A 10,409-nucleotide genomic window follows, 5' to 3' on the forward strand; every position below is an offset into this window, starting at 1 on the left:
ATTGAAACACCAGATATTTATAAAGACGGTACACAGAAAGAGTTTAACGCTAACGCCGTGCCAACACTAGCGCTAATGGCAGCGCCGCGCTAGAGCTATGACTAAGGCTAGCGCCGCGCTAGAGCTAGTGCTGACACAGTGGCTCCCAAAGTGGGGTCCACGGACTCCCAGGGGGTGAAAATGGTCTTTCCAGGGGGTCCGCGACACGATGTCTGAGACAGAGTAACAATAAAATATTTTTCTGAAGAAAATAATTTTTTTTTCTTGTCTCACATCTTAGCTATCCAATTTTGAGCTCTTGAAATCCGCCGGAAGCTAATCATGATGTGAGAATTGCCCTTTCCGGTGTTGAAACACATTTTGATTTGTGCAAAAATGAAAAGCAAGAGCATGTGACCCACTAAAATTGAGTATTTCTTTGCACCGGAATGGCAAAGCTGTGTCTAGCACTACATTATTGGCGAAAGTTGAGGTCGGGGGTCCGGGGGCGTTTTGAACGACTCACTGGGGGGTCCGGGTCCAGGTTGACTTTGGGAACCACTGCGCTAACGCTACCGTCGCGCTAGAGCTAGTGCTAACACTGGCACTAACGCAGTACTAAACCTAGTGCTAACACTAGCGCTAATGCTAGCGCTAACACTAACAGGGGCGGTTAAAATAAAACTTACCTGTAAATATCACTGAGACACACCAGTAATAACACAGCAATAACACGCTAGCACAGCGCTAACACTACCGCAGCGCCAAGAGGGCCGGTAAAAGTAACTTCCTATTCCACCGGACTCATTCTTACCTTTTCCACTGGAGTGACCCCCTTGTGGCTGTTATTAAAAATGGACAAATTAGCCGCATCGACGGATAAACCGCAGGAATGAAAGTTGTGAAAAAAAGTTGCGGCTAGTCGGCCGCAAATTAGGGTCCTGTGGCCGACGGTGTTGGCTAGCTAATAAAACGACAACGGAGGAGATTGGATTGAAACTACATCGATTAGTCGCGTCTAGGACGTCGCGCTTCAGAGAGAGCTGCGGTTTCTGATACGGGTTTTATGGGCACTGGCTCAGGGCGGCATTCCGCAGGGGATGGTAACGACGTTTACTGAAACATCATCAGTCGTGTCCTTGTGGGTGGCGCTATTCTTGCTTCTTGGCAGTTTCCACTTAAAACGAACGCCTGCACATGTCTCCGGATGCTCAACTATATTCAAAAAACGACAATCAGTCGTGCGATGCACAAGTAACAGACCAAAAATAACCGCGCCACGTGACCTTCGCATTTCTCGTTCCACTTTTTTGTATTTACAGGTGGCGTCGCCTTGGCGAAAAACAGACCACCGAGCCGTAACGCCTGAGCGGCTCTTAAGCGCTCCCATGCGATGACTTTCTCGTGACTTTACGAGGCGACGCGGAAAAGCCGGCGTAAAGTCACGAATAAATGCATTGATCGTATAATCTTATAAAACGGCAGGACCCCAGCCAGCTGTGTCGCAACGTGCGCGGCCGTAAAAATTAATCATTGACGACCTGGAACACTAATAAATGTGGAATATTGGGAAAACAAAAACCTGTATCTAAATATTGATACCAGTCAAACGAATTGCACGTAAGAACCTCAGTTTTCCTAAGCCTTACTCCCCCTCCCCAAATGTTTGTCAAATTTTTATGGGAAAAAAAAAAACAAAAACAACAAAACAGCATTTTGCAGCCATTAATTTGCCGAAGTTGATGTGCATTCATCCAAAACACTTCGAAAGGACAGTGAATACTCTGTTCTCGAACGTCTCCGTTCTCGAGCAAATCGGTTTTGGAATGAAAATCGGTATTCGAACGCCTGCGGATAAACCCGTAAATAATTAGCTGATCCACTATGCGCATTATTATGTATAACGCAGCCTCTGTACGCAGAAATGAGAGATCTGGATTTGGTTTTCGAACAAATCTGTTCTCGAACCGCCTTCTGGAACGGATTGTGGTCGAGAACTGAGGTTGTACTGTAGTAGGCATTCAACAATGGGAATAACAAGCCTCCCGGTCTGCTCGGCAATACTGTCCTGTAAGTCAGGGTAAAATTTAAAAAAACAGTTCCAATTTCTTTGGGTGCCAAGGGTGATTACTTATTAAAAAAAATAATAAAAAAAACCAACCCTAAAATAAAATAAAATAAAAAGTAAGGCTTAAAAATGGAAAAAGAAAGTGTGGTTTAAGTGTATTACACTGTTTAGTTTTATTTTTATCCATTCATGCATCCATCCATTTTCCACTCATCCTCACGAGGGTCGCAGGGAGTGCTGGAGCCTATCACGGCTGTCAAGGGGCATGATCCTGAACCGGTTGCTCGCAAATCGCAGGGCACATGGCGACAAATAGCCGCACTCACAATCACACCTAGGGGCAATTTAGAGTCTCCAATTAATGTTGGATGTTTTTGGGATGTGGGAGGAAACTGGAGTGCCCGGACAAAAACCCACACAGGCACGGGCAGAACATGCAAACTCCACACAGGGCGGGACCTAAGAACTGTGAGGCCAACGCTTTCCAGCTGACCCCCACCATGCCGCAGTTTTATTTTGTAAGGTCTGACTTTTCCCCACAATGTTACATCGATGTTGCCGCAACTTGTCAGATTGTTGCCAAGCAAAGAAGCTTTCAATAATTCAATAAAGGACTTGGAAAAATGCCCCCCCACCCCTCCCTTCTAATCCTCCTTGCTATATATTACAGCAAGAGTCTATAAAAGGAAAAAAATGATGTTAAACATGAATTCATCCACTTCATTCGTCATATGTATGGAAGCCCAAAACCAAAATCCGTTTCAATCAGCTACTGACGGTCGCTGCTGCCGCCTGCCATGCGTCACCCCGCACCAAATTACGGCCGCAGACAGCACACAGCTAAACGGAAACAGAATCTTTTGACACCGCTTTGAAAACCTTGGTGGTCATGCGACTAAGAAAAAAAAAAATGCTGCACATGTGCTTCATTAGCGTGACGCGCTACGTGCACAGGAATACAAAAAAAAAAAAAAAAAAACAGCACGGGCGAGAGTAAATGATTTACTGTATACATAAATATACAAAGACCAGATGCGTGAAGGAGGAATGTGCTTCCTTCCATAAAGTCACACAAAGACAAGCAGGAAGTTCATGTCGCCACCACTTCCTGCTAAGATACACGGGAAGTGATGGAAACGGTCAAGGTCGCGGGAGGCCAATAGCGGGAAAGAATGCAGAAACAACATGTCGGGTATTCCATCTAGTTTCTATTACCTTTGTTGTCAGTAGACATGGATAAGTCGGAGTCCATTCCGGCTAACGTTGACGAAGAGGTGAGGTTACCGTGGACTAATCGACAGCCAATCGCGGGAGACGTAGGGACCGGCGACCTTTCGCACTCACGCCTACATACAATTTACCGTAATTTCCGACCTATAAGCTGCGACTTTTTTCCCCACACGGTTTCAACACTGCGGCTTATGTGGTGATGCAGCTAATTTGTGCTTTTTTTCTAACGGCCGCAAGGGGGGACTCGAGCGGAAAAAGGTAAGAGACCGATGGAATATATGTGCCGAGGAAGTGACTTTTACCGGCATGTTTTTTTTTTTTTTACTAGCCCTATTTTAGCACTGCACTAGTGTTAGTTCGCTAGCATTAGTATTGTGCTAGCTTGTTGCTGCTGTGTTACTGCCGTCTTTGTGACTTTTACCGGTATGTTTATATTTTTAACCGGACCGGTTAGTGCTGCGCTAGCATTAGTGCTGTGGTAGCATGTTGGTGCTGTGTTACTGCCATGTCTTTGTGACTTTTACCAGTATGTTTTTTTTTTTTTTTAAACTGGCCCTGTTAGCATTTCAATAGCATTAGTACTGTGCTAGCGTGTTGCTGCTATGTTTGCTGTCATATCTCAAGTGATTTTTACTGGTATGTTTTTTCTTAACCGGCACTGTTAACGCCACATTAGCATTAGCACCGTGCTAGCATGGTGCTGCCGTGTTACTGCCGCGTCTCAGTGATTTAGGTTTTTTTTTTTGTTTTTTAGTGCTGTGCTACCGTGTTACTAATGTGTAGCTACCACGGCTGTTTTTTTCTTTTTACCAGCCCTGTTCGTGCTACCGGCTAACGCCTTTCTTTCTAAATATTTCGTGTTTCCATGTGGGCACTTGCGGCTTTTACACAAGTGCGGCAAATGGTATTTCCTCTACAAAAGTACTGGTGAGGCTTATAATCAGGTGCGCTCTGTAGGCCAGAAATTACGGTAGTCTTGATGGATGTTGTTGGAACGTGGGAGGAAACCGGAACACCGTGAGAAAATGTACACACGCGCGTTAGGAGAACATGCAAACTGAGCAGAGATTCAGACCCGGAACCTCTGGACAGTGGGGCTGATGTGCCAACTGCAAGTCTGCCGTGCAGCTTCGATGTTAACATTTGCATGCAATTTCCTACAACTAAATTGAGATGAGAACCCACATGCACACGATGCTTGTTTTGGCCCGCGTTTGCAAAAACACGCCATAGGAAGCGTTTGCTTTTACTGCCAATGATATGCTCCGCTGTCATTATCTTATTTAGTGACAAATGAGCCCTTGGGGTGGGGTGGGGGGGTTCATGCAGAGGCAATTAAAGAATATCTGCCTCCCCCCCTCCCCCCCTCGAAGTGCCTGACTTGAATACTGTTCTTTGTCCAACTATTGTTGGGCGTCTGATATGTGACACCGGCTTCAGTTTGGTCTGAAATTGTCTACGGTTGCATTAATTTGTCAAGCAAAGGAAGCAGCTCATCATTCATGGACGACGACACCTCAGGGCAGATGAGGTTGGGGGGGGGGGGGGTTGGTTTATCAAGCCCTCCACGGTCAGGGGAGGTGAGGCGTCCGCTTGCCTTTGCGCTGGTGAACGCCCCGCAGGCACCCTGTCAAAAAACAAGGGTGCAACTTTCTCACAGTGAAAGCCAGTATTCCCTGAGAGGTGGAGTGCGGGGGGGTGCAGTACCACTCCACAGGAAGTAGGCTTCTTGCGGTGAGGTCCGCACGACGAACAGGGGCCCCTCTCTCTCGGCCATGAGGGACCTGCAGAAGGAGCCTCTTATGTATCAATTACCTAAAATACCAAACAGGCCCAAAGAGGGCGGTTGACTTGTTTGTTTGATTGCGGCGACCGGGGAATTCTGGCAAAACCTCTTTGGGGTGAACAACGAGTGAGACGGGGATTTATGGACCCCGCAGGACGCGTAGGGGATCTCTTTTGGTCCTCGTCGGATGTATCACAAATTCATTAGCAGAGTTGTGACTTTGCAAAAGGGGCAATTGAATAGATTTCTGTTGACTCGCTCTGTCCTTTCGATGCTATATAGGGCAGCAAAGTCCAAACTGCCAACGCAGGAACCATGACAAATATCTGTTGGCTTTTGCAGCAACGCTCCCCCCCAACCATTGGGCCACCATCAAGAGACGGACCGTCTGTGGGGCGCTCGATCAGTACGAGGTCTCCGTTGAAGATAAAACGCTTTTGCTTTTGTTCGTCAGTTGACTCGTATCTCAAGGCACCGCTCTACTTCTTTTGTTGTATTCCAAACTTCATAGGGGCCCCTGGCACTCTACGAATAACATTCCCATTCATCCAGATCAGGGGATCGAATCGATCGCAACTGGACTCTTCTGTTCGTCTCTGAAGACGTTTTGTCTCTCTTCTGAGCAGACTTCAATTTCTGCGACAAGGCTTCAGGCATAAACAGTTGTCTTGCACACAAACAGTAGAAACATCTATGTTCCTTTAAGCACACTATGGGTTGTTTTCACTGACGTTACACTTTTTTCCTGAATTAGCCACACACCACTGCGCGCCGCCATTTAACCTCGCTACCGAACACGTACCAGTGTGAAAGTCTATGGAATTCTCTCGGTTACTGTTTGTGTTTCACGGGCGTCTCGGGACTCAAGTACACAAGAGAGGACTTGCTAACCATCAGAGAGCCTTCTTCTGACTTTTTTTCTAAAACTCTTGCCAATTCGGTGAAGCTTTTTCCAGAGTTGCTAGTCGGCACGCTCTTCAAAGCCTCACGATCCGGTACCGAAGTCCGGCTGCGTAAGCGGAGACGTCGACTAGTGCTTCAGACGAAAGACTTTGGATGTTCTGCGGCTAGGCACTTCACGGAGACTTGGCTTTGTGGACGATTGCCCGACGCTGCTATCCCACTGCCCGGTCTCAACCTCAATCGTGCTGATGCGTCGCCGAGCTAAGCTAACAAGCGTAATCGTCACTCTTGTCAGATGGCCAACATTACATTTAAGATCCTTTTTTGTTAGTCACTGGCAAGATTCAATAATTTTGTGATGATTTCTGTCAGAGTAAAAGATCAAGGGCACAATACTGCGCTTTTGTGACGCAGTCCTGAGTCCTGTAATGTGTGTATGCCACATAGCCTAATAGTCAGTCTGGGCTTGATGTGCTGTCGGTCGAGTCTTCAATAAATGCGGTTAGATACATAATGTCATCCGGGTTGCCTACGTATGAGTAACGGAGCTCAGGTATCGAAAATGGCCGCCCCTCGAGGCAGCCCAACGGGTGACGTCGCGTCAAAACTACTCATTGCAGCTTAGTGATGCGTATTATCCAGATTCTGAATATTCAACCAAAGCTACTGGATACAAATGTCTTGCATTTTCACAGCACAATTGCCAACTGTCATTTTTTAATAAATGTCCACTTTGTTTTACAGTCAAAAGACCCCATCGCCTTTTTTTTAAATCCATTTTCAGTGATAAAAAGGTACTGTGTACAGAGCCGCTGAATTCAGATATTGCACACAAGACACAAACTTGTTCTGTTCCCCCTCACGTTGGCCAGGATTTGTCTCTTGTAGTGTCCGAATGGTAGGCGGGATGACCCGAGACTCCCGACAAAGAGTTGAAAAGGCGACACTGCGAGCTCTGTGTGAGGGGACGGAAAGCAGCTTTTGTCATGATAAGTACGAGTGTGAATTTTTGGCATGCACATGGGATGGATTGGGCGGGGGGTCGGGGGAGGGGGGGCCTGATAATGGAAGCGAGTGATTAGTGATTAAGTGCTGAGTGATGAGAATCGAGATAAGGGAGAAAAAGAACACAACTGGGTTCGAGGTGGGACCAAAACATACATTTGGTACCTGTCCCTGACCAGAATCCACATCGTGATTAGAGAAATCAATACCGCACAAAAACTTTTAGTGTAAGAACACGTAACTGTGCCATATCATACTCACCTGGAGCAGTTTAGAATCATCTAAAATCATAACAGAACGTTTACATCAATGTATTCATGTGAGTAGATGGCCAAAGACGTGTTTGGTTTTTGTTTGCGAGTTAAAGTTGGCTGTAACGAGATTTGCACCAACCGACCAATTACAGGATGGGAAAATGATGATGTCAGCAAGGAGAAATTTAATATGACTTAAAAGTCGCAGTCCAATTACTGCTGTAATCTATTTTAAGGGCCACTGGTCAGCACTACAGACTCTCAAGGCGGTGGGCAAATTTGACTGACATGGCAACAAACTCCTAAATGAGATTTAAAAAACAAAAAACAGTGCAGCCAAGAGAAGAGATCAAATGACAAAAAAAAAAAAAAAAAAAGACCGTAAATTAATAAAATTACCTTGCACAGATCAAAGATAATACAGTACTGTGCATTGAGTGCACTGCTGCATCACAACGGACCTTTCTGGTGGCGATATTAAGCTCCGCCCCCTTAGCCATGTCCTACAATCTTCCAAAACGGCGACTGAACAGAACAGGTTTGAAGTCGATTATCGCGTATTCCAGATAATATTGCGGTATGTTTCTTGCCAAATGCGTCAGACTTGTGCCAAGAGAGTTCTACAGAGAGGTCTCAACTATTTCACGCAAGGATATGTACACGGAATTAAGATTTTGGACGGAGTGGGACGCAATGTCAGTTACAGCGAAAAGTTTTGACGCCTCACAAAGTTCATATTGAAAGGCAACAGGATAAAATAGTGAAATCGTACCGCACGTGTAAAGCGCGGTGAGTACTTTTTACTTGGAAAGCTCACGAGTTGTCTTTAGAAGTGAGTGGGTGTATTCATTTGACTTGGCTTGTAATCAACCCAGCGCTCCGTCTTAAAAGTCTGATGTGATACAAATAGGCAACTAGAAATTTCTCTTGCATGACATGGCGCATTTACGTCTCACTAACCCGACTCTTCGGCATAAAACATGACACACTTTGTTCAGCTGGTCAGTGATACGTGAACAAAGTGAAAGTTGTTCTCTTGCAATGTATAAAGCATTGATAATAATTCAATCAAACTCAGAGAAGATACTTCTCCCTCACTTACCTTCGAACATACAGCCTTGTGTTTGTCGATATTGTCCACATTTAGTTGTACGTGCGCTCTTCTGCGAGCCTTAATCCGTCGAAGACACTTCGTCAACTGTGTTTTAGGCTTTGGAAAATGAATAAACCGGGCCCAAGGATATCTTTAATCAGAATTGCACGTTCCACAAGTGCATCTGAGGAGCATTTTCTTCGTAACATTAACTTTTCCGAGCGCCCGCTACTGACAACCAGCATCGCTTGTGGGACAATACGGCGAGAGGGGCGTGACAAGCCAGGGGTTAAGACAATGCGGTTATCTGATTGGTTGTTATTGTACGAGTGATTGACAGGTCCATTAATTTGAAAAGTGTTGAAAGTTTAATAGAGTTTAATTCATTTGAAAAAGTGAAACTCAGACTCCCTACAACCTATACAGTGCATTATTTTCTTGATTTTTCACTTGGGAATATCTTAAGAAATTAGAATGTTGCCTTTAAAAAAAAAAAAGTAATCATGACATTTAACAGATTGATCAAGAACCGGCCTGGCCTGGAAATGTAGGTCAGTACTTCGGATTGCACAGAAGGCTTCAATGGCCCTAAACGTTCAGCACTGATCCAACTACTCCGTAGGCATTACCTGGATCCCCGGATCATTGCGGGACGTTGAACAGTTCTGCCCCAACCCATGCATTATATATATATATTTTTTAAAACTAACCCCGTCTGCAGAGCGTGACCCCCCGCATTGAAACGAGACGACTGTCAGCTTGCAAGAGTACAAGCTCTTTGATATAAGGGGGTCCCACAAAGGGCTTCTGTTGCAGCCAGGGGGAGCGGGCTTACCTGGCCTGCTCTCAGCGACCGGCCTTTAAATTCACACGTCGCACGCGTGGGCGTAAAAATGAGCAAGTGCGAAAGCTGTGTGTTCCTCAAGGCGGGGAGGGAAGGGGGCGACAAATGAGCTTTGTTTGTCAACTATTGGGCGTGCGGCAGCACGACAAATGCAGCCACATAAGCAAAGTGCTGTATGACAGATCCACATTGTTCCCAAGGAAATGACACAGACAAGCTGCAGGCGCTGCACAGAGCTGCTTCCTGTGCATTTTTGGGGGAGGGGGGGGGGGTGGTGTGTGTGGGGGTTTTTTGGAGTGGTAGTTTGCAGGCCGCCACATTCACACCATTCTGCATTATTGTGAGAGGGATTAACATAAGGGTGGGAAACCTACAGCTTGTGCGATTAATATGTATGAGCCAAGATGACGTGCAATTTTAAAAACATAAATCCTCAGAAGAACACAAACATGTCTTTATAAATTACAAATTCCATGTCGTGTTTGGAAAAAAAAACTGCACAAATCGGACATTTCTGTCACTTGTGTGGCTGCCGGGTAAATATTGACATTTTTGAGCGGAAAAGGTAAGCGTCAGACCGGTGGAATATATGTGCCAAGGAAGTGACTTTTACCGGCCCTGTTAGTGCTGCGCTAGCATCTACGCTGTGCTAGCATGTTGCTGCTGTGTTACTGGCGTGTCTTAGTGATATTTACCAGTAAGTTTTATTTTAACCGGCCCTGTTAGCGCTAGTGCGACGTAAGCGCTAGCGTTAAAGTCTGTGTACCATCTTCCTTTGTAAATATCTCATGATTCAATGCGGATTTCAATGTGGGCACTTGGGGCTTTTACACAGCTGCGTCATATGTACGTACCAAACAGTATTTCCTTTCCAAATGTACTTGGGGAGGCTCGTAACCAGGTGCGCTCTGTAGGCCGGGAATTAAGGTACTCAATTTGACCCACAACGTAAAAGGAGGGTTAATGACTAAACTACAAGCACAATGATTAACATTTTAAAAAGGCCAAGTCCCTAATCGCGACAGCATTATAATATAAGCCCCCCCCCCCCCCCCCCCCCAAATGGAGTGCATGTATTGGGACTTGAGATTGTAGGGGTGTGCCTAATATTTAAGGTGTGCGAGAGAATGCATCCAAGGCATAAACAGACTACAAAAGGTAAAAGATCCAAAAGACACAACATACTTAGGTGTAAAACACAACATGATTAATATTCTTCTTTCGAAGTGTATCTGGCCACACCCGTA

The sequence above is a fragment of the Syngnathoides biaculeatus genome, chromosome 12, assembly GCF_019802595.1.
Source record: "Syngnathoides biaculeatus isolate LvHL_M chromosome 12, ASM1980259v1, whole genome shotgun sequence".
In the NCBI taxonomy this organism is placed as follows: Eukaryota; Metazoa; Chordata; class Actinopteri; order Syngnathiformes; family Syngnathidae; genus Syngnathoides; species Syngnathoides biaculeatus.